This window comes from Oenanthe melanoleuca, chromosome 3, assembly GCF_029582105.1.
Source record: "Oenanthe melanoleuca isolate GR-GAL-2019-014 chromosome 3, OMel1.0, whole genome shotgun sequence".
NCBI lineage: Eukaryota > Metazoa > Chordata > Aves > Passeriformes > Muscicapidae > Oenanthe > Oenanthe melanoleuca.
Window position 1 is genome coordinate 8,282,417 of NC_079336.1, and position 26,394 is coordinate 8,308,810.

A 26,394-nucleotide genomic window follows, 5' to 3' on the forward strand; every position below is an offset into this window, starting at 1 on the left:
CTTTTAGAAAATGGATGTATTTACTTAATTCTGCATTTTCTTTACCAGGTTTAAGAATTTTACCATCCATAGTTCTACAAAACTGCAAGCATTTTGTTCCTGTTTAAAGAACTTCTTGTTATCTTTGCCCTATTACCCATAGATTTTCAACTGACTGCTTTAGTTTTCTTTATCAGTTCTCTCCATTATCTAATATTGAATTTATTCATTGCTATCAGGCTCCATACTTTTCCCATTATTTTTTCATCGTGGACTTCACCTCCCTCTTAGCCAGATTGGTTTTTAACTGAAGAAAATACTTTTTGTTAGTGCAAAACTCCATTTCTTCAGGAATCTAACACAATTTCCTCACCTATCCATCCTACTTTTTTCTGCATAGTCTTGGAGCTAGTAGTTTTCTTTTTGGCATGTCTGCTTTATAATTAAGGAATAATTAATCTGGATCTAAGGTATGTCAATTCATTTGCTCTGTCCTTAACAGCCCACAAACATTGCAATAATCTACAAATTGTCAAATTTTGGAAAATTAGATTTTTTTTTTAATTATTACTCTAAGTTTTCTAATTAGAATTTTAATGCTAAATTGACATAAAAAGCTTTTGGCTTTGGGGGCATTTTAGGGCTATTGTTTCAAGATATAGTAAGGATATTTTGAGACTCTTCAGTGATGAATGGGATCCATCTCACACGTCCCAGCTCTCTTAGACACCTACTTGTGGCACTCTAGTGCTGTTTATCATTCCTTGTCCATTCCAGAACAGCCAAATGACTTCTCCTGGCTGCCAAGCTTGCAGATGACCAAAGGGACACAAGAAGAGTCCATTTTGTGTTGAGATGTCTCTAAATGATCTCCTTGTCAAAGATTCTCAAATAGTTTCTCATCCATTTCTTCACTAGACATCAGGTCACAGTCATGTGGAAGGGACTGGTGATCAGATGGACTCTGAACCAATAAAGAATACAGCATTGCTGGTCATTATCATAAACTTGGACATGTAAGCATTGGTAAACCACTAAAATAAGGAGTCTGGGAGATTAAGAATTAGAATCTGAACCTCTCAAGATTCCAGATGATGCAAATTCTGAGGAATTATTAAATTAGGGATAGATTTTAAAAATACTAAAAATGGACCCACGGGAATGTCTGTTGTTACAGCCTGAGCCACAGAATCTGAAACAGAAATGAAGGAGGAGATTTTAATTTATTGAAAATGGAAGCCATGAGTACAAAGCCCCAAACCCAGCTGAAATCAAGCAGCAGAGAAGCATGCAAACACATTCACCAGCTGCTACTTCATCACCAAATCACTGTCACAAAAGGATAACAATAATGACAAAATCATAGGGGTACAAAATTACATTACTGTGTTTCAAACTTCATCAGATATTAATGCTTCATGCTTGCCTAAATTTACTCTATCTCTGTCAACAACTGGGTAATTCTACAAAATCCAGAGGTATTTGTGGAGCCATAGAATTGGGCAGGAGAAAACTAAAATACAAATAATCTTTTTCTGTTCACATTTTGAAAATTCAGGGGTCTTTGATTTGTTTCTCTACTAAAGTATTTTTTCCAGAAGTATAGTTAGAAAAGGCTAAGGCAAAGATAATTAGGTTCATTTTTCTTGTTTTATTTTCAAATTTTGAGCAAGCCTCAGTTTAGGCTATAGCCTTGCCCTCAAAAGAGCTACAGTTCAATTTATGATTGTTGTGTTAAAACAGTGGTAGTGCTGCTCAAGAAGAGTTGTTAAGTACATCATACAGAGCAGCCTTGGGAACTTTATAGTACTTAAAGAATACATGTCAAAAGTATGTATCCAAAGGTCATCAATAAAAGATTCATATCTTTGTTTCCAATTTTCCTTAAGGCACTTTAAAAAATTTAGAAGTCTACTGACCATGTTATTTAATGGCGTGAGCTAGCAAGATGCAGTTGTTATTTCTTCTTCCTATAAAATTTAAAAGTGAGTAAATGTATAAAAATTGGCAATATTTATTGCTCTTTTTTTCCTGATTACATGTAGTTATGGTTTTGATGGCAGTATTAGCAGCTTCCTTGTCAATCACTCACTATGCTAATAAAATGGCAAAACAGAAGACAGCTCCCAGTTATTAAAAAGAGCTCATCACCACTGCCCTGTGGGCCAGACAAGTAAAGGGACTACAGGAAAGGCAACAAAGCCCTGGAAACAAAACCTACTGAAAGTATGGCCATAAATGCCACAGGGCAGGGATCTTTTAAAAACAGTGTCACAATTGTGCTCAGTGAACCCTCCAGCTGACTTGGTTTGAAAATGTGGTCCCTGTATTGATAATCAATATGTTCCATTGTGACTGAGAAGACATATAAATGAATGCTTTCAGTTTGGATTGGATTAAAGGAGGCTGCAGGAGTGAGTGGGCTGTGTGGTAAATGTTGCTTCTTTTCTAATTGAGCCACTTGCTTTTGAAAGAGTCAAAGATGTCCCTGGTGGACATAACATGGGGTGTGCTGGAAGGATAAGGTTTAAAGAAAGGAGGCTAGAGGAGTTCAAGGCACTGTTTATTACTTTGAACATTTCTGAATAAAGGGAGGGTTAGCTTTTAGTCAGGAGAATGCAGCAGTCTCGCTCCTGACCGCACTGATTTGTAAGAGTGTCTCTCCTCTTAATCTTATTCTTTTTTTCTTTAATCTGTATGTTTTATAAACCTTATCTTTTCTCTGACCCTACCTTTTGAGTTAATCCCTAGTGTCCTATGCCTCTATGCCTGTCTAGGTCTATTCAGCTTTTAAAAGGCACTCAGCATTTCCCACAGCACCACAGGGATCAGGAAGGAGCAGCGTCCATCCTAAGGTCTTTCCCTTGTCTCTTCAAAAACCCTGTCTTCTATTTCCACAACCAAAAGGGTCATCACTGACACATCTTGAGTCTCTTGTGTTTCCTAAAAATTGAGATGAGGGATGGAGACATGCAGAGATATGAACGAGGAGAAAGAGAGAAAGGAAGGCAAAAGGAAAGGGAAAAGAAGGGAAAGGGAAAGGGAAAGGGAAAGGGAAAGGGAAAGGGAAAGGGAAAGGGATGAAGGAAGGAGAAGGAAGGAAGCAAGGAAGAAAGGAAAAAACAAAATTTCTCACAAGTTAAATGAGAAATTCAATTCAAACATAAGAACAAGTTAACAGCAATATTGAAAAAAGTGGATACAAGCAAACACTGGAGGTTAATGCTTCCTGCACACAGGGTGCGAGAGATAGTGCTTATATTTTTTAGGCATCTGCTAAATAACCAAGATGTATACCTAGTTTTTCATTTTGAAAATAAATGTGGGAAATAGGCAAAAGTTTCATGAAATGTCACAATGATCTGAGAGACGAATGACAGACAAGAGATAAACAAAGTTCTGTGCAAACCAGAATCAGACACATTTATTTCAAGGCTGGAACTGTGCTAGGATTTTGTCCTGCAAATAAGAGAATAGAGCAGGGAAATCTGATTGCTAAAGCAGAGTTCTTTCATAAATAAATTAGTAAGGGTATGTTTCCTCCCTCTGTATGTCCTTTTCTTAGCTTTTAAAACTTTGCAGTTCAAAATAGCAAAGTGGATACTTAGGCTACAAATAATCTGAAATTTTCTTCAGGACTACAATCTTCTCAAGGAGTTCTTTCAAAGAATGAAGCAGGTTTCATTATTTCCCTAAAAATGCAATTATTAAATGACAAGATGCTCCTAAGCATAGACACTTTTTTCTATAGTTGATTCACATGGAAGTCAAGAGGTTTGGATTCCAGGCCTATAACACACAGTTGTAAAGTTGCTTTTTTCTGCTTTTATGTGAAAGGACTTCTAGTGTCTTTGATACCATTATGAAAGACTGACAGCACAATATGGGAGAACAAGAATCAGAAACATAAATTTGGCAGAAAAAAAAGAATTTTGTTTAGCTGATTGCAATCTAATTCATATCATAAGAGATCATTTTTTGTTGGATTCTTTCCCTCTAGTTTACTGATTCATCCTGATCTGTTTTTCCCTAATCTTTACATTTAAATATTCCTGTCTTGAAGACATTCTGGATAACAAGGACACAAGTGGAAATCATCAGATTAAATACCATATAAAAACATTGGTTTTCACAATCTTCTGAACTTTTTAACTTTATTTTTTTGTGGGAATAAAAAAAAAAAAAAAAAAAAAAAAAAAAGAAAAAAAAAGAAAAATAAAAAGAAAAAAAAGAGAGATAGTTCTTTCCTTGTTCTGTTCCAAAAATCTGTTAGTGGCAAAGGGCATAACCTTTCCTTATATTCTGTGAATTGGGCTACTGAGCCAAAATGGGCACAGAAGTTCACCATACTAATCAATTTTCAGTAATTGTGAAGGCAAAAGGGGCATTCATAAATATGCTGGAAAAACATAACCTTTCCACAAAGACACCCATCAGTGAAATAGAGCACAGATCCAGAACATGTCAAGGAGATGAGCTGTGGAGCAAATAATGCCATCTGTACTGCTCATGATGTTCTTGGACCAAAGTATCAGAAAGTTGCAAATGAATGCCATGTTTACATTCCCAGAATACAGCCATGATTGATAATAAGCTATTGATACCAATGAGATTTTTAATTCAGTGAAAATGAAATAATTTTGGATGAGAAAATGTCACGTGTTTCAGAAAATTAATAATAGTCTGCAGAATCACTCAAGCTATAACCTTCCATTATGCAAGGCATCACCTGTGGAAGAGAAAATAAATATTTACAAATGAGTTCAGCGGATTCACCCATTTAGAAATTTGTGGTGTTGACCATTTGCAAATGAAGATTTTTCAGAAAATAAGTCAGGATGGACCAGTTTTAATCTCATCAGGAATGCCTGTGACATCTGACATATATCTCTGTCCCTGTGGCTGCCCCATCCATGGAAATGTTCAAGGCCAGGCTGGATGGGGCTCTGAGCAGCCTGGGATAGTGGAAGGTGTCCCTGCCCATGGCAGGCATTTGGACCAAGATAATGTAAAGGTCTCTTTCAACCCATATGATTTCAACTCTATGATGATTTTATGATGATGATTCCAGTTTCTGAGAAAAATCAATTTTACATTTTCAAAAGGAAACAACACCAGAACGTAAGTCATGTCCATTTGTCACGGTGTGACTTGGATTTTGCCAATTTTAATATATTTAATTTCTTTTAGAGATAGGATTTAGGAGTAGAGACAAGGCATGCTTAAAACTTAAAAGGGTACAAGAAGAAATTTATTAATAACACAAAAGGAATTCAGAATAAATTCCTAGATTATTGCCGCCTCTCCTTTCCTTCATTCCACGTTCCTTAACAACAACATACAGAGAACACTTCAGTCGGTTTTCTACTTAAATAATCATTTCAGTTCACTCTAGATAGAAAAGTCCCATTTTTTATTTAGGCTTAGGGGGTGTCTTCACCTTCACAGTCTGCATCTGCCCAGGACCTACATAACCATGAATTTTCCTCCCATTTCCACAGTCCTTCCAGAGCTGTGCTATGGGTTATGTTCCACAGTTGGGGTACCACTTTTAAAGGTAGGCTGCTGCAAAAAGCAAAATTCTCTTCATCTCCTTCTCTATCAAATGTCTCTGTTCATATTCCAGTCCCAAAACAGAGAGCTCCATTTCCCCAAGGCAAAAAGTCTTCTCAAGCACCCCAAACCTCCCCAAGTATATTTCACAGTTTAAAGGAATTTTAGTGAAGTCACAATCCCCTCATAGCCCCACAAAAAAGGTTTTCAGCTACTCATCAGTTGCATCTTTTCAATCTCTTCCCATCAGGAACTTTATCTTCATTCCGCTGACTTCTGTGGACTCCATGCTTTATTCCTTCTCATTCAGGGGAGCTCAGGAGATCGAGAATCTTATCCAGGCATTAAGAAGTTAAAATTGTATTCAGATTATGAAGAAAACCACATGGGCAGCTGGAGGGCTCTTCTGCCACGTGGAGAGGTGAGCCGAGCTGAGCTGAGCCAGCAGGGCCGGGACCGTGTGGCTGGTACCGGGCCGGGCCCCCCACCGAGCCCGGAACCGGGCCAGGGCCGGTGCCCCGGCCACAGGCCGGAAACTGAAAGGGAATTACTTAGCTCGAACCAAGGTGATTTGTGAACGCAAAATAACTTTTCATTGGTTTCCCGAGCTGTCCATCACCATATCAGCTCTCTGATTGGTCCCAGCAGCTCACAGGGGAAGCTCCCAGAGACAGGAGAGCCCCTCCCACTCCCCAGCCTCATGGAGCTTCCCTCAGGAGAAATCCACCCCTCCGCCCTAGCAGGTGAAACCAACACACCATTTTACAACTTGTTTTGGATTAAGGATGTGAAAGATTAATGGGTATGACTGTGACTACACTCATTGAATTCACAGGGGAAGATCTAACAAAGCCTGTGCCAATTTCCGTGCTATGGCCACTCAAGGAATGAGGGTCATTTTGAATTTATACAGCGATGTAATTTGAATCATTACAATTAGAAAATTAGTAACTACAAAAAATTGTAACTTACTTAGCAGCTACTCAATACTTAGTATTTTCATTTCAAAATATTTTTTTTGGCCTCCAAAAAGGCATTAATATAAATTTAATGAGACCATGTTAACATTGTCCTAGTCACCTCCTACTTATATTATTAGGAATCATTCTCTTAGTCTGAAAAAAAAAACCAACAGGTTAGCCCTGTATCCAGTAGATTATTATTGTGAAAAATTAGCAAAATTAATTCTAGCAGTCGTTGCTTCAATATTAAATTAATCAATAGTTTCTGATCATCTCAGAATTGGGTCTTTTTTCATTTTATTCCGAATATCACAAAACAAAGTCCCTTTGTCCTAACTCTTTTGGGAATCAATCAATTATTTGTAAATTAATGCTTTCCACTAAATTTTTTGTATCTTTTTCTTTTTTTAAGACCCTTACTCTTATTATTGAGAAGAGTTAGAAAGGAAAAGTCAAAATAAAATTGTAAGGGGAGAAATAAGACAAACAATTAATTAAAGAGTTTGGAATTTTTCAAAATGAAAGTGCACACCTATAAATGTATTCATTGACACTAAACAATACTACATTAGGCATATTTAAGCCTCTGCTGGTTGATTTTAGTCCGTTAAGATTATTTAATTTACTGTCATAATGTGCTTCTCCAAAATATCTTTCTCCTTCTAGTTCTCCTTATTCTTCTCTCCTTCTCTTCATCATCTTAGAAATGGTGGGAAAAGCTAAGGATTCCCAGGAAAGTAACAATTAGTAAATACAGATATTTCTGTAAATAAATTTCCCCAAATATATATCTGCATGACATAGCTTTTTAAAAAAACATCCATATCACAGAAACTGAAATTAGTTGTTATAGATGATAAGACAAAGGGGATATTAATAGAGTTGGGATAGAGAAAAAAAAGGGAATTCAGCAAAATTTTTGCATATACCATCTCCAGTTGTAGTATGGACTAAAGCTTTGATCTAATATTTTTACCTCTGTGGGACACAAAAACAATGTTTCATTCTTTGCAGAGCCAATAGATAGCTTCTGACTGCAGAAGATTGATCTCAACAGGAAGGTAGCTTTTAGAAGCAAAACCTAATCCTGATTACAAATGTACCTCTGGTGAAGAATCCTTTGGCAAGACACATTTAAACCAAATAACTCTTATTTCAAAGACATGTTCATGTTTCCAGTCTTATTTTGTCTAACAAAGATTCCAGTTATATTTTTCTGGTTAGGTTGAAGAATGCGCTGTTGAACCTTATTCACCATACAGACATTGACTCCCTAATCTTCTCTTTGATAAACTAAACACATGGAACTAATTTACTCCTTCCTTATAGCATGTTTTCCTGTTCACTAATCATTCTCATGGCTCTTCTCTAAATCTTCTCCCATTTTATAACACTCTTCACTAAATATCAGAAATGATCCTGATACAGAGGGGTCAGTGCAAAACCCAACAATACAGAAATTAAATCTCTCTATAACTTCCCATATCCTCTTGTGGATTCATGTAGTGGTCTCATTAACCTTTTTGCCACAGTGTTATCTTTAGCTGCTCATTTTCATCAGATTAACTCCCATGACCTCTAAGTCCTTTCCACACTCCCTTCTCCCATGAACATATTTCCAGTCCTTTATGTCTAACTGATTTTTTTTTTTTCCTGGCCTCTGAATATGTATTGGGCAATACTGGGAAATAATTTTCCTCTACCACAGTTCCAAGCCATAATAGTGCCTAAATTTTCATAATCTATTTTCTTCATTATTTATATCTTCCCCTGGATTTTTTTCAATCAGAAGCTTTAGCAGTACAATTCTGTATTTTCCATGTGTTATGAAGAATGGATCTTACTGGGGCTTCCTTGAGAGGATGTCCGCTTCCTAATAATTCCTATTTACAACTTAGGGTGGGTTGATCTTGGCTGGTGACAGGTGCCCACCAAGCCACTCTCTCACACTCCATCCTCAGCAGGAAAGAAGTAGAAAATAAGATGAAAAACTTGTGGTTTGAGAAACAGGCAGTTTAATGAAACAAAGCAAAGCCTGTGGGTAGATTTTTTTTTGTTGTTGTTGTTGTTTTTTTAATATTTATTTTCTCCCTCCCATCAGCAGGTGATGCTCAGCTGCCTCCTGGGAAGCAGAGATTTGGTACCCATAATGTTGCTTCAGAAGAGAAAGGACTGAATAATAGTAATAATAAATAATGAATAATGAATGCTCCCCATCTTCTTTCTCATAACTTTTATTGCAGAGCATGACATCATATGGTACAAAATATCCCTCTGGGTCAGCCTGTCCCAGCTGAGTCCCCTCCAGCCTCTCACCCAGCCCCAGCCTGTCAGCCTTGAGTGGGAGAGAGTGGAGAAACAGCCAGCACAACTCAGCATGGTCCAAACCCCTGGTGTGCCACCAAAACACAGCCCAGCACTGGCAGGAAAGTTTCCCCATCACTGCCGTGGGAAAGGTAACTCCATCCCAGCAAGACTCTGCACAACTGCATTTTGAAACTTACTTTTTCTACGTACTTATTAATCCGTTGAATTTTCATCACTCTTCCTAGGTATTGAAATATTGCTCTGTACCAAATCAAATGCCCTGGAGATGTCTAACTATATTAAACAGATTCTTCAATCAAATTTTTAATTTCATAAAAATGTAGCAAGCTATATTAACAAATTTTATTAGCATATACTGATGCTGATTGGCAACAATTAAAGTAACCTCTTTTAACTCTTTTTTAATTTTAACTGCATCAACCATTTCACTCTTTTTCCTGAGATCAATGGCAAAAAGGCTCATAACTATTCTCTGTAATTTTCCCAAATATTGCTGCATTCATTTTTTTTCCAAACCTCTTTGAGGTTATTTTTTTTGGCAAAGATGTCCAAGACTCATGGAAAACAAGCAAAAGTATTCCAGAGAGGGACACAAACATCACTTTCAAAACTCCTCAGTGGGAACAGTTAAATAAAATGTATGTAATGTAGGTCTGGTATGCACCAGCTTTCCTGTTAAAAAATAAAATATATTGGTGCAGAATAATATATTAATATGGTAATGAGCCACTCAGTTTTTCCAGAGAGAGCTGTATGAGTCATGATAGCCACTGTCCTGATTCAGCCAGGATTAAATGTGAAGGGAGAAAAAGATGCACCTTTTTGTCTCAATCTGTGCAAGGCTCTAGCAATAAGAACTATTTTACACTTTTGTCTTACAAGGATGGAAAAAACAAGAAAGGCTTTTGACTCTCTCACTCCCACATCCACACCACAGTATATTTCCCATTAATGTCCGTGAGGATTACAAGAACATAAGTAGGGGTGACTACGTCAGTGAGCAAATAAATTGCCATTTGACTGGGTATAAATTTCAGAATATAGGTGATTCAACTTCCATTACTTAACCAGCCTGTAACCCAGGGTACTCACACTTACTTATTGAAAGAAACAGAAAGTTATTAGCTGGCACAGATCCTTCTCCATTAGGGCTGGAGCTAGACTATCTGTTCTTATTTACTCCTTCTGAGTCACTATCAGATTCTGTTACTGAGGAAGAATTTTAATGATTGTTTATTTGCTCTTGATTTATAGACACCACTAGCAGCATTACTTTCGCAAGTTTTCTAATTGCTCAAAGGTTTGGGTGTTTGTATGCTGATGAACAGAACTAAATTGGCAGCTAGATGTTCTGCAGTCTACTAATATATGTTCACTCTGGGTTTACTAGAAGAGTGTAATCCACCAAATGTGCATTTACTTTCCCAATTCCCATATTAACATGGGGATAAGCAGTTCCAGATTGCCTGAAAACACCATGTTTCCATCCCACTTAGACTGGGGCTACAACTATTCTCAGCAATACTGTGAACCTACCCCAGCTGTCCAGTCTACAGAAGAGTTATAAAAGTATTTCTCTTTTGGCTACAGACACTTCCTTTTCAGCTCAAGCTGCAGAGAGTTCTGGTTTTGAGTTCAAAATGTTCCTGGACTAAATCTCAAATGACAACTAAAGTGACAGCTGCCACTGTGTGGCCATGCCAGCAGAGTCTGAGGCAGTGATTCTCACATGAACTAACAGGAAACCCAACACAACTCAACCCTGTTGAGCTTCCCTAATACCAAGTCTGTCATAGTAGAAATACAGACCATAAGTGTCTGCCTCCACCTCTGTCTCTGAGCATGGACCTTGCCCATCCCCTTTTCCAACAAGGGACATTTTCTACATTGGTTATTCAGTGGTTATCACAATTCTACACAGAATATCCCTGGGCAAAGTGGTGGGCTGCAGCTGAAAATTAATTAATTACTTAAGGCATATATATATATAAAATGTGCAACGTTACAGAGCTTTGCCATATATCTGTGCTTTGTCTAATGAATGCAGAAAAATTCTCATTTATTCTGAATTGAAATTCTGACCCCACAGAACTGAGCCAAAAAGCAATTTGTGGTTAAAATTAGCCTTGACTCTTATCAGAGGGATCAGGGAATTTATTCCAGTTTTGTTAACGTAATTTCCTGTTCAAACCACATAGGAAGCCACCCATCATCCCACCTGAAACAAGCCTGGTAGTAACAGAGCATGGGGTAGAAAGCAGAGCATTCAATTTTGTGTGTTACAGTAGTTGAAGCAAAAAAAACCTTAAAAACTAATCTTAAATCAAGGTGATTCTTCCAATTTGCTCTTAACACCTCCAAAAATAAAGATAGCAAATACTGTGCACTAACACAATGCCATATACAAATTCACAACTATGTCAAGTTACAATATGAAGGAGAACTTTTTTCCTGTTTTTAAAATGATTCCAGCTCAAATACAATCAGGAAAATAAAAAAAATTCAATGTGAACTGGAGGGCTGACAGCCAAGCAGTTACTTAGCAAATTAAAATAAATTATGTGAAAAATGAAAGAAGAAATTCAACAGAAAAAATCTCTAAATATATCCTATATTTCAGCCATTGAAATGTATTCTTGTGTAAGTCATTCACCAAGGACTAGCATTCAGCTGCTATTCCCATTTCAGAGATCAGAAAAATTGCTGTAGAGCAGTTAAGTTATTTGCTCTAAGCTGCAGAGAACAGAAATTTCAAGCAATGATTTTCCAGCCTCTATTCCTGTGCTTTGGCAAAACCTTTCTAATCTAGTTTATTTGAATTATAAATATAAAATTATTACATCATCCTTATATACAGCATCGTTACTGCATATAAAGTTAAAACTATATACTTATTCATTTTATTTACTATATACTTATTCATTCAGCCATTTTATTTCACTAATGTAAATTATATTTATATGATGTCATCATGAAGATAAAATATTAACATAAACTGATTACATATGTCTGCTTAATAAAGGCATTTAAGTTCATTACCAAAACATTTTTAATATCTTTAAAATTATTTAAACCAAAGCATGGAAATACTGCAAATCCTTCCTGCCATGGTTTTTGGGGGTTTTTTGGGTTTTTTTGTTTTTTTGGTTTTTTTTTTTTTTTTTTTTGTTTGTTTTGGTTGGTTGGTTGGTTTTTTTCTTTTTAATTCATCTATTCAGTTACTCCTATTATGCTGCTTTCTTTGTAGAGACAGGTTGAAACAGATGGAATTTGTCACAAATCACACTAAGAAAAAAAAAGGTAATTTTTAAAAAACACAAACAAAACAAAAAGCCAACCAACAAAACAAACAAAAAACAACAACAAAACCCCAACACAACAGAAGTGAGCTCAGCAGCCCTGGAGGAAGTTTGTGGCTAAGATCCCTCCTTTATTGACTTTCCAGTAGTAGTTCAGCCAATTCCTACTGTCATGTCAGAGGAAAAGTGCCCTCTTCTGAAACATCGATAAGGAATTACAGAGAAGGAACATTTGACAGCCTTCTTATTACATCATGTTCAAAATAACCCCCCAATATTTAAATTCATAAGCCTCCACAATAAAGCTCTGAAAGTTGTGTGTGAGATGCACCAGTTGGTGAGATAAGCAGAAACATATAAATAGGTATTGTGCAAAATGAGAATGGAGAGATACAGAGTGAGTAAAATACAAAGAGACTTTTCAACACTATCAAGAACCTCACGCTATCCTCTTCTCCACATGACAGTGGCACCAGGGGAGCAGGTGACAAAGTGCTAATGGACATATCACAAACCTCTGGAAGCTGGGTCAGGAATCTGCATTACAGTCAGGTTATTGTGACAGTTCATATGAAACAGCAAGGAATGTGCCAGACTTTATCAAGTGAAGGGCAACCATTTGAATTGGCATAAAAGGAAAAGCTGCTTTGTTTGTGTTTTTCCAGGAATCTCTCACCTGTGTGTCCCTGTGCACACACACACACAAACACACACATTATATTGGAGATGAGCTGTGCATAATATGCAGTGTACAAATTAAATTCTAGCCAGATGCAGAAAAAGAAAGGAAAGGAAGATGTAGATTCTAAAAGTACAAAAAAGTTCATGATGTTGCATCAAAAAAAAAAAAAAAAAACCAAACAAAATCTGAAGGAAACTCAAGAAGCACTGAACATTTGAAGATAACTGAAGGATTACTTTATGTTCTGACCAACATACATTGGTTTTCTTGGCTTCCACCATGAAGCAAATATATGACAGATATTCACAGTTCTGTGTGAAGAATGTAGGGGCACATAAAGGAAGACAGAGTCTTTGAAAGAATGGAGACTGAATAAGATGGGGAAACTTAAGCAGAGTTTGAACTATTTGACTATGTTGGTAATTTTAAAAAAATAGTAAAAAATAATAATAAAAAAATAGATTTAGCCCTTTAAAACAGACTTGGACTTCAGCTAGGTCACCACTCTGGTTACATGCTAGTAAAACAAGCTGTTTAAATTGAGATCATGCTACAAGAAAAACTATTTCAAAAATCATCTTTAGGAAGTCATTTTAAAAATTACTAAAATACAAACTTTTCCTTAACTTGAAAGTTATTTATAGAAGACAGAAGAAGAAGGGGGTTGTAGCCAATTTATGGTAACTCCCCTTCTTGCACAGAAACAGTATTTTGACCAATATATATACATACACTCATGCATAATTCCTGCATAATTCAAATTCCAACAAAAAAAAAGTTGTAAAAAAAATTAAAAATCAGAATGTAATTTGTCATTCTCTTTTGCAATAGATGGGATTAAGGCAATGGACTCTTAAAGCTTATGATATAAACAGAATATTAGCTGGTCATTTGCTTTTGGTGAAGTGCTTGTCCTCAAATGTAATAAAGACTTTCCAAGCACCAAGTCCTCACCAAGCTCATTCCTGTCTGCTTGCACTGCTATCACCATCATCACCTGCTGTTCTTGACAGGTTAGGTTTCATCTAACAAAGGTATCTGGAAAAAGGGGAAAAAGCTGATCCTTGAAGTCACTTTCTATCTCCCATTGACTACAAAGGGACACTTAAGAGAATGCTTAAATTAGATATTAGCATTTTTATTGATCAAAATGAGTGTGACGAATCTCACATATGTGCGTGGCCAACATTAGACTCCTAACTTCTTTGTGAGGTCAAAAATTAATTTAAATATAAGCACTGCAATCCTTCTCTTTCCTCATTCTATCACTGCACACAGCAGAGATTATCAAAACATTTCACAGGTTCCTAAGTACGAGAGGCCTCAGTGGTGCACAGATGGCCAAAGATGAGAAAGTAGGTTTTTTCCTTCAGTCTTCACTTGATACAGCAGCTGTGATTAGATGTCTAACACAATTAGCATCAACGAAAAACGGGTAAAAACTTGGGATGGAAAAGATAAAGCAGAGATTTAATTCTACTTTGAGAAGCTTGGTGTTTTTTAAAGTGGCTGTCCTGATGAAATTCACCCAAGAGTATATAGAGAACTGGCCTGAAGTGATCTCACAGCCCAGGGCAATTATATTGAGAATGGAGTGAGGATGGGTAAAATTTCAGAAAACAGAAAAAAGCAATCATAGTTCTTACCTTTAAAAAAATGAAAAGTGGCTTAGATCAGTCAATCTCATTTCAATTACTAAGAAAAAAAAATACTGGTTCAAGTATTCAACATCTGGATGGGAACAAAGGGATATGAATCAGCCAACACTGATTTGTCAAGAACAAATCACGTCAAGCAACCGAGATTTTTCCTATGACAAGCCTGTGTATTGAAAAGGAAAATATCTTTACTTCAGAAAAGCTTCTGACAGTGTCTTTTATGACATTTTTCTCTGCAATCCAGGGTCTTCCTGCAACTGCCATATGGTAGGGATACAACTGATTGGGATACTGTGCCTAAAGACAAACTGTTCAGCTGGAAGGATGTAAGAGAGAGGTCTGCTGGGGACTGATCTGAAGTCTAGGTCTGTGGAAAACTTGCTATAATAAAAACTGCATGATGGAGTAGGGAATATAGTTGCTCTATTTCCAGATGATTCAAAGCTGGGACAGGCGATGACGAGGTTAGAATTCAAACTGATTATTATAAATCGGGGAAATTGTCTGAAGTGGCTGGGATGCAATTTAATAAGGGCAAAAAAATCAAAAGTTCTCCACTTAGGTAAGAGTAACTGTCTGCAAAATTATGGGATGAGTAATAACAGTTCATCTGAAAAAGGATGCACGTACTATCGTGGATCATAAATTGGACATGAGTCAGCGATGCAAGGCTATTTCAAAGACAAAATGGAAACTTCATCCTGGAAGAGGATGATGTAGAAGAAAAAGTAAAAAAACCTTCCTGTTTATTTCACTCAACTGCTTTGTCTAGATATTGGATACATGCAAGAGAAATGCTGACCAACTAAAGAGATAAGAATAATCAAAGGGTTATAAAACACAGCCTTTGAGGACAACCAAGATGGGTTGAGTTGTTTAGTGCAGGTGAGTGGCAACTGAAGAGTACTGTCATGGTCTTCAAGTATTTTAAAACACTACTGCATAAAGAGCAAATTCAAATAGGAAAGCTAGAAATCAACCTAAAATGCTGCAACAAAGATCTAAGTTATATATTAGAGGAAAGAATGTCAAATGTTCCTAAAGACTTGAATAAATTGCCTGGAGAAAAGACAGATTTTTCAATACTGGAGATTTTAAAGAATTGGTAAGATAAAAATCTGTCAGGTTTAGGAAGAGGTGAACCTGTCCTGCAGGAAGAAGACATACTGGATAACATCTCAAGATCTCTTTGAGAAATGCAATTTTTCTATAATTTTTATGTGTCTGAATCCTATAATAACAGAAAACATGAAAAATGGGAAAGGAGTTTTTCTAGTAGTATGTACAGCAGATCTAGTTCACTTTTATTAATGTAAGACCTCTGGAAAATATTTATTAATGGGAATATCTGCACTTCTTTGTGTAAACACTCCTTATTTTACAGTATGTCCCAAACAGTCTCCATTTAACTCCAGTTCAGTCCAGTGCACTGGAATTCCTGAAATGAAGTGACAAAACTTGCCACAGGCACATGTAAAAGAGAGAACAGCACCGTGGAAGACCCAGAGGAGGGCTCTAAATGGCCTTAATAGGCTGAGATGGGCAAGGATCCCCAGCCAGACTGGTTGCACACATGCATTTGCCAGCAGCTGTCAGTATCTAAAAAGAAAAAAAGAGGAAAGGGGAACAAAGGGCTCTAGTTGCTCTTGACATGATTTCATTTAACTTGCTAGGTCTCTGACCGTTCAGCACTGGTAGAAATAAAAGTGCAAATGTAACACTGAGGGGGGAAAATTCATGCAAATAGTAACCTTTAAAGACACCATGTGACACTTTTTCTCTCTCTTTTTTTTTTTTTTTTTTTTTTTTTTTAAAGGAGAGAAATCTGATGATCCAATTATGCAAGTCATTAGGAAAACAATGCTGAAATTTTGTGGCTAATGGGATTTTAAGTTATATTGACAATGAAAACCAATTATACATTAAAAACTTCTTTTTCTCCATCTGCAGTTGCATTGTTTTAATGAAATAGCATGCTAAACCTCAAGTAGCCAAAAGAATGTTAAATATGCAAATAGTTAACAAAAGAACCCCTCTTTTCCCATGACCTCATAATTTCACAAGCCTGAATAGAGGCATAAAATCATTCATTTTGCATCTAAATTGTTTGATGATGTAAATATAGAAACTTTTGAACTCTTCAGAACTCCTGCTTTAGAGTAAAATTTAGATTAACTTTCTTAAGAAGTTCAGTGGAACCAGAGCTCAACCATAGGATGAAAGTCATTCCAAGACTTGGGAATATTTAGATAATGACCCAATTCTTCCAGGTCATAACCAATTCTAGTTTAACACATTATAACTTTTCTGCTTTAATTGATTTTTCCACTATCTATTTATCTTTCTAATTGGATAGTAAGGTACTAGGTTAAAAAAAAAGTCTGTAAAATCCAAGAAGTTCATGTAAGAAATTTCAATAAGTGAAAGGGTCGATGGGAAAATTTTCAAGGTTACTGGATAATTAATAAGAGTCACAGAATTAAAAAAAAGTTTTTGTCAGTTGCTGGTGTCATCAAGCTAAGTGCAGAATAAATCTGTGGTATCCTGAAACATGCAACAACCTGCAACAAGCAGGCTTTAGGTTTTATTGAGTTGAATACATAAAGAATATGAAAATCAGAAAATCACAGAGTGGCTTGGGTTGGGATGAATTTTAAAGATGAACTAGTTCCAACTCCTGTGCTGTGAGCAGGGAGACCTAATAGAAGAATCTTGAGTGGGCAGGAATTCTTTGAGATGATCTGGCCCAACTTTCTCTTGAAGGCCTGGTTTATCAAACACCCTGCCAAGCCAAGTCTTGAACAAGAGAAACAATTTCCAGCAGGAGATATTGCATCACTTTTCTGGACAAATAACTCCAATGTTAAATCCTTCCCAAGATGAAGTCTTATTTCCTTAGTGAATTTCCCTTAAAGCAACTTGTGCCTGATACTTTTTGTACTGTCAACATGCACTCTTGTGAAGTAAATGCCTCCATCTTCCACAAAAATACCTTTCAAGTACTGGGAAATCATTATTAGATATCCCTGGATCCTCCCTTTTTTTGGGCTAAATCCTATTTATTGATGCTTTCTTCATATGTCAAATCCACCAACCCTCCAATTCTCATGCTGGCTGTTTAGTGGATCAGCTTTAATTCTTAGAGTCTCCCTTGAACTGGAGAAACTCCAACTAGACATAATATTTCAGGTATGGCCTAACAAATCCACAAACAGCATAATCACATCCCTTAATCTTCAGGGCATGCTCTTGCTAATTATCCTGAGACAGTTTGCCTTCATTGTCACTAAGAAATGTGTCATGGGACAGATTTTTCTGCTACAACCTTGCCTTGATCAAAAGCTGAGTGCCTGACTATAATAAGCTGCAGAGAGCAGAGCAAAGAAGTCCTGAGGGTAATGAGGGTTGATATGGGCATGGATGAGCAAGAGATGGGAGAACAATATCTGAAACCACTGGAAAGGGGCACCAAGGAATCAACATGGGCTGACTTGACTGGAAGTCTGTGACAACATCTGGCTACACGTACACAGACACACAGACACCCTCCAGGTAATAAAGATTATGGAGAAACATTTTTACAGGGACATCTGACACCACACACAAACAGAGGATGCCAGCTGGGACCATTACAGACCAGAGCTGAAACATCAGCCAGCAGGTCCTGCCTGAACTGGTGCTTCTGCCCAGGTGCTGGACATACAGACCACATCAAGAAGAAAAGTTAAAGCAGCCTGATTTCTCTTTTCATAACCTAACAATTTGCAAGAATAAAAAATCTTGCTAATTTGCCTCCAACAGTTGTACATGAGTGAAAGAAGAGGTGTAGGTTTCTCTTCAGTGCAATTGCAAATCACTTTGCCAAACAAAAGTTTTTCCCCTTAAAAATGAGCCTATGTCTGCAGCAGTATCAGATATCTTACACTATACTGTCTGGCATAGGATTTTGGCTGTGAAATCAGTCCCTTGGCTTCAAATATTCATAGGGCTAAATTTATTTGAAGGCAAAATAATCTGGAGTGAACATAAAATACAGAATAGTATTCATGCATTAGGGAAAAATATGTTTCCTGCTTGTCCATAGATCTCTTCTATGAATATGGGCAAATTATTCATTGTTTTGCACAGCTATTCAAGGAGTTAGAGTAAACCCTTGAGCTGTTTACTATACTGAAGTACTATGGAACTGGAATTATCTTTTAAAAAAAATAAGTGATGGTGCTGCTGCAGATATTGTAACTTGGTTCTGAAATACAAATGACAAATTGCAAATGAAGCCATACAAATACAGGGGTCAAAAATTTTTTTCTTATTTTTAAGAGCAGTATACAGAGAAACAAGCAGTTTCAGCCAGTCCACTGCTAATGAAAAAATTGTAAAGTCATAGATAATTTATGTTGGAAGTGATTTCTAGAGGTCACCTAGTCCAACCCTCTCTCTCTTATTGTACCTCTTGAGGCAAAGTGGTCTTCTGTGTTAATATACAAGTTCCTTTAATTTTTACTCTTGCTCTGAAAGCTGTATAACATCAGAGACTTAGAAAACCTAAAAATGGATGAGGGCTTAGTAGATCTCTGTGCCCAAGCCTGCCTGTAATGTGGTTCCTCCAGTAGCTGTAAGATGTTAAAGATGGTTTGCCTCTGACATCAGAAGAGATATTTCTAACAGTGTCTGGAAAGAATTCCATTTGCAGAGACAGATTTTGTGATATTGGGTAGATCACATGCATTTTACATTTTTGTACCAATTAATCTGTCTCCTAAATTTACCCCAACCATTTTGCATGCTAGGTATTGCTGTCCCCATGTGCACATCTTTTTCACTTATATTGTGAGAAAGATACAGCCAGGAGAACACATAAAAAGTTAAGCTTCCTGAAAGTGGAAGGATTTGCTGAAATGATAAGGGAGTACCAACTACAACCCAAGGGAAGACTGAAAAATCAAACCAAAATATGTGTGACAAATGAGGTCTCATAATGCATGACTGGGATCTTATGGTGATCAGGACAGGGTCTGAAGTTTTGAAGTTAAAGGCAGAAAAGCCCAAACACACTCAAGAGAACCTGGCAAACAGCTCACTTGAAAGAGAAAAGCCAGATGCTGTCTGAGGATCCCATATTAAAAAGGCACTGACATACTGATTTACTAAACTTAGGGCTACTCATATTTTTCTCAAAGTGGGGTTTCCTGGCATACTAGGAAGGATGATGTGTGGCTTAAACAATGTCTGCAATTTATCACAAAGAAATGCCTGGTTAGTGATGTGTTTTTGTATATAGGTCATTCACTGGAAACATCAGGGACCATCCTGCCAGACTCCACCTACCTGATATTACTTATTAGCACCAAACAAAACACTTCTTTTTCTAATTGAACCACATATTTAAATTACTTTTATACTTCTTTGCTTTAGAAATACAAACACTTATTTCTTCATTCCAGACTAGAATTTCACTGTAACAGCTATTCAAAATTAATATATTTTGGTGGAGAAAGATAGGTGACAACTGCTCTTAATACTCTTTTTAAGAGCATCTATAACAACAGCTGGAGGACCACAGCAATTCTGCTAGCCAAGAGAAGTAGATTGTGTTGGTTATTTCAGTCTTATCATCTTTATCTTTGATTTTAATAAGATATTTTGAAATGGTTTATTTTCCCCAGAGAGCTTGTAATAACTCATTTAGGTCTAAGTGTCCTCAATTCCTACTGAAATCAAAAGAATATGGATATCTTCTATAAAGTTTCAGTATTGAAGAATCCAAATCAGTAATTTTTTTATCATGCATTTATTAAGATCCTAGACTCCTTGCACAGAAGCATAGTCCAGAAGAGCAACATGAGCAAAGTAAGCAAGATCCAAGATGTAAGCAATATTGTCTTTTTCCAGCAGCAAAACAAATTTAAAATTCCAGTTTATGCTAAAAAGTCAAATTGATTTAATACTGCCTTGAAAATATTTTTGTTCCTGGACACTTAAAAACCTCATTAAGAAAGTCTAGAGGAAGAAAACAAACAGAAGCAAACAAGCTCAGAATTTCTAAATCTGCCTGCAGTTCTACATTGAGCAGCATGACAGGATATACGAGTTCAGTGCCACTAACAACAACTCAGTTCTCAATTTGTGTTAATTTAGCTGTGCAGTCAGCTTAAGCCCCACTGCCCAGCCAATGGCAGGAAGATTCTAAACACAACTGCATGTGGTTGTGTGGAAGAGGAGAGACAGCATCTCTCCAGAGCATCAATAAACACTGTTCAAGCTGAATCTGCAGGGAAAGAAAAGATTAGCACAGGGGAAAATGCTCTACCAACTAGATTCCAAGCTTTGTGTGCACATGGTAATAGAAGGATCTTTGCTTCTGAGGAGAATTTAACAAAAATGGCAAATGTATTTATTCTTTTATCTATAATAGTACCCTGCCAATGCATAAAGAGATTTTTTTTCAGCATATCCATACACAGGTAATAGCTGTGCTTCCACATTCAGTAACACCAGTACTTGTGCTGAATGTGTCTCTGGCAGCTCAATCCAACCCCGTGGAAAAGCAATCCAAACCATGGGTTTCAGCAGCCTGTGTCAGTTCCCCAAACAGCACTGCAGAGAGCACAGTGCAGATGCAGGCAGGAATTAAAGGGCTGTGAGGGACTGTCCTTTCATTGCCATTGGAGAGCTAAGGGATGCCTGAGATGGGCAAGGCTGCCAAAGCAAACCCTGCCTGCACCTCAGAGGTTTTTCTGTGCTACCAAACAATAACATCTAGGTCATCAGGAGCATAATAAAGTGATGCATAAGCAGTGTTGTCCAATACATTACAACCTAGTTTACTACTCTTTTTCTTCTGAACTTTGCTTTAGCTCTTTTCTGAGGATCAATACCTGATCTGTGTTTTTACAAAACCTAATTAACCTTAGACCAGATATGTAAAAACTTATAAGCAGTTTTAAGTAACTCCAACAAGATTTCAAACAAAGTAGCTTATACTCTGAGTGAAATTCATTTCTATTCCCAAAGCAAAGGAGCACATACAGTATTCAGAAGACAAATTTAAAGATGCTGTTTGAGCAAGTCTGTATTTATTGCTACTACACAGGTATCCTCAAATGAAGGACTTGAGCATAAACACTTCAGGCTAGTGCACCTCTTCTCTTACCTCTGGCTAGTCTCATTTGAAGAGCACCTCTGGCTGGTGCTGAAAGCTTGGAAGTTAATTTCCAGAAAACATTCTGTGGCCACTTGAGGCCATGGAGCCACCTTCCTCTAACTCCTGCATTTTACCCCCACTCTGTTTACAATCTGCTATGTAACAGTTAGCTTTCACTATCATGTGCTTGTTTTTGCTATTATTGTAAATTGTAACCACTACTGTGGGTATAGTGCAAATTGTAATTGCTTTTGTGGACAGTATAACTAAAGCTGTGCATGAAGCAAGGCTATCACAAGATGTAAGTGTGCTTGCAAAAGATGTATCACAAGAGATGCCCTCTCTTGCAAAATGCATAACCAAGATAGCTCAGGCAAAGAACAAGATTCAATAAAAGGACAATACCAAGTCTAAAGTGGCAACAGAAAACCACCCCAGATTGCCTCCCTTATGGATCCTCAGGGACTGTAGCTGTGAACTTCTGCAATGCTCGGCAACTGAGGTGGAGTTGTGGTAAACAGGCTCCAAGAAATGTGCAAAGTCATTTGGAGAAGTAATGCAACTGCAACAGAATAAAGGACTGCGTGCTGAAGAATTGGGTGTGCCTCTGGATGTTGCCACACACCCAGCACTGTTATTTTGCTCTTTTGATCTGTCCCTTATTATCCTTATTAAACTCTTAAAATTTTGAGTAATGGGCTTTGTTCCTCACAGCTCCAAAGCCTGGCCAGTGACTGAGCCTTTCATGCCAACAACAGCACAGAAAGTTCCTCTGGCAGCAGGGGGACACAGTTCAGCCTTGGGAATATGGGGTTTTCAGGGATCATGTCTTGTGATGGCTTTTTCCTCCATATGTCCTTCTTCTTCTAACTTAATGGAGACCCAATTTGGTCTTGTTAGGGGAGCTATTTCTCATTCCTAGGAGATGTCACTAGACCTTTCAAATTTCCCCCTAAACTGACATGAATTTCATCTCTTCTTTCACCACTTGAGCAGAGGATGCAGGTTGGGACTCATCTACAGTCACTTCTCCCCAGGGCTGAAGCAGAAAATGCCATTGCTGAAATTCCACACAGGGAGGCATAAAGGAGAAGGCAGAGGAGGTGCAGAGGATTGACACAGCAGAAAGAAGGTCCTGCTTCATTAGGATGGGCTGTAACAGAGTATTAGAGAACATAAAGGGTGCTCAGCACCAGCCCTGGTAGATCTCAATTATTCCAGATTTTTAGGCTGAAAATCCTCCTCTCCTGTGCTAGAAACACAAACTATCCTAGGGAATAACACAATTTCTTCCTTTATGCCACTTTCTCCTCCTCCAGAGTAAAAAAAAGTCAAATGTTCACAGAAGATGTCTGTGGGTTTCATGCACATGTTCAATTTTTGGCATACATATAATCCCCTATGTATAAAATGCAGCTCTGCCACAGTTCACTAAGAGAATATAATATATACCAAGTGAAATGGGAACTTATAATAACCTTCAAAAAAAAAAACAAGAAGGGCTTTTTTTGGTCGATACAGAAAGAAAGATCTGAATATCTGCATGTAGGAAAGGCTTGCTCCTTTCCCAAACAGAAGGAAGTTCTGTGCTGGGAAACAGGAATGGATATTTCGTGTACTCCAGCGCCATCTAGCCCAAGGAAATAAAATTCCACATTGAACAGTGGCTGCCGAAGGACACTTTTTAGTGCCAAATGTTAAGTCCATAAATAATTTCTGACCCTGGATGAAACAGCTTTTGGCTTATTGTGTGACATTTTAATATTTTTTCCTACCCTATAAATGCTTCGGAGTAATATAGAAGCTCCTGTGAGAGCCATCTGCCATGGGAAATAACTGGCATATGCTATTTTCATTATTTCTCATGCAAACTGAAACTTGAGATAACCTGAAATGATGCAATGAATGAAAACCCAGGACATGTACATTTTGTGGGTGTTTTGGCAGAAAACTAAGAAGTTAAATAACAGGAGACAGGAAAATAATAAAAAGCAAAATTCTAATAATGAAAGAAAGATCTTACCAGACTTGCCATTGTGAAAATTTGTTATAAGGGGGATAATCTATATTCTATTCTTCTTCCTAGAAATGTTAAATGAATTTCTTCACTATTCAATACAAAGTTCAATTAACTTGTACCAGTTTGAAGTTTGATCTAAATTAAATATCTGGGTTTGGATACAAGTGATTTTAAATCCACTAGGGAACATAAGAAAGGCTTTCAAAATTCTAGAAAGCTTCTTCATGGTGATGTTCAGTCTAGTCAATTCAAAATGTGATTGCAGGTCTTCTAAAATGGAAGTTTCCAAAGACCATATTGCTGATATTGTTCCACTGGTTTTCCTTCACAGTCTGTGTTCGGTATTTTTTTGAGGATTTCCAATTATAGCAAGTGAGAATTCACTTTAATATAAAGTAAAGGCCATGTCTACTTTTGAAATTTATCATAGAATGAGTCATCCTGTTTATTGAGTATGAGAAAGCTTACATAACTACTTAATCTTCCACTGTGTACACCTCAATTTTTCTAGGACAGACCTAGAAGAGTCTTCAGACTTTATTCAGAGTGTACTTGAGCTAGAAAATTATCAGAGGTAGTTTGTTTATATGTTTTTGTTGTTTCTATGAGGACAGAATTTTAACAATTTCTTTTTTATTTATTTATTTATTTTATTTTTTATTCAGACATGTTTTTCCATGCAAAGGATTGCCTAAATCCAGGTATGAGATGCATTCCATAGCAGTGTTAAAATGTGGTGCTCACTGGGCTCTGAGAAACTCCAGCTCAGGAGTCAGAAACCACATAGATCTACTGAAAAGGGTTCTTAAAGAGTTTAATACCTTTTCCTTCAGGTAATTAGAGCTTCTTCAGAGCTGTTTATGAAGACACACTGTAACTCTTTGGCTGATGGATAAAATCTCCTCTGCCAAGAAGAGACACGTGTTGCAGGAGTCCTTGACAGTAAGGACACCACAGGACTTTCAAAAATCGTATTTCTAGTTTTTCACAATAATACTAAAAACGCACTGATGCACAAATGACCCGGCACTGTAGAAAAAGACTGTTCAGAAGGCTAAAAAAAACAATAAGAAGAATTTCAGCCACCAAGAAGGCCAAACATGCATCAATAGGAGGGACAGGATTTCCTTGTGGCTGCAGCTCACACCAACACAAGCCTGTGCTCACCCACAAGAACCTGGAGCTTCCCTGGGCATGAATTCTGACCCAGGAACCCCCTGTGGAGCAGCAGTACCAAGGTGTTTCACAACCATCCAGAATCATTTGTAAGCTTTTATTCCTCAGGGAACATACAATCCTACCTGAGGATCTTTACCACACACACCTGGCCAGCCACAGGTTACTCCTCCCTTTTACTGTGTCTATCATTGCTAACCCACTTCAGGTAAGTAAAAGACAACGATCAACTTTACTAACAGGTATTTATTTACCTTGATTTGATGGTCACCCCAGTAAACATTTTGCCCTTTTGAGGTAGAAGTTAAGATGTGTGTGGTGCATGTACAGGTGTGCATATTTCTGTTTGTATTTTTGCAGAGCCAACCCATCATCAAAACAAGTCCTATAAATATCATCATATAATTTGCTGTATTGCTGTCCCTTTGCTACCCTCCAGCAAAAGATGAAATTTATTATAAATCAATGTATATGCAGCATTTACAAGTTAAACTTCTTAATAATTTTTGTTATTGCTACTTACAAAGTTATCAAATAATTGCAATTAAATAGGGTCATATTTTTCCATCAAAAGCTGTCAGTTTTAAATAGAAAGTCTTTATACCATCACTTAGAAATGCTGCATTCATACAAAGAACTCCTGTACCATTAAATGTATATAATGTTATGTTGGATGGAAGGGAAGGAGGAGCTCTAGTTTGCATACACTCAATGTCTAATTAGGTTTCATAATTAGGCTTTTGACCCTGCTTTCAGCTGGGAGCCTGAATTAGCAATTGCATTTCTGTTGGGCAGGTGACCCTATTTGCAGTGTCATAGCCTGAGCTTGGAGAAACATTTCTTTGGGAGCCCTTGGCTCGTGTTCTACTTGTTCTGGCTGCGGCTCCCTGGGAGACTCAGGGCAGGATCAAGTCCCTCTTTCTTCCACCAAACTCTCTGCTATAATTTCAGAGGCCTAATGAGGCAGATCAGCATAAATAAGTTTCATAATACCACTGGGGAGGGTTAGGTGATTGTTAAGGGTTTCCAGGGAGAGGAGTCTCCTCTGTAACTCGGTACCTGACCTGAGACTGACAGATTCTCCCTCTGGAGTCACAGAACCATGGAGGATGAATCAAATCATGATTCATGAATCATGAATCAAAGGTTTGGCTGGAAGAGTCCTTGAGGATCATCTGGTCTGTCACCATGGCCAGGGTCACCTTCCACTAGACAAAAGCTCTTCAGAAGCATCTGCTTTGCCTACTGACCACACAAGCAGTTTAAACATTTACCTCAGGAAGACTTACTGATTAGACATCTAAAACATATTATGAAGTCAGATGCCTCTGTGTGGTGGGTTTGAGCCTTGACTTGTCATCATCATACTTTAATTCATATCTTCTAAAGGCTACCAGCATCTACTTTTCACCAATTTTGACATATTTACTCATTGAAAAACAGGCAGAAATAGGTGGAAAAGAGAGAAAAGATAAGATGAAGCCTGAATTTAAATGACTGTCACACATGAAAAATTGAACTTTCATTTTCAATGGCATCACCTCTGAATTTTGCCCTTAGAATTTACATTTTACCGTCCTCATCAAGACCATA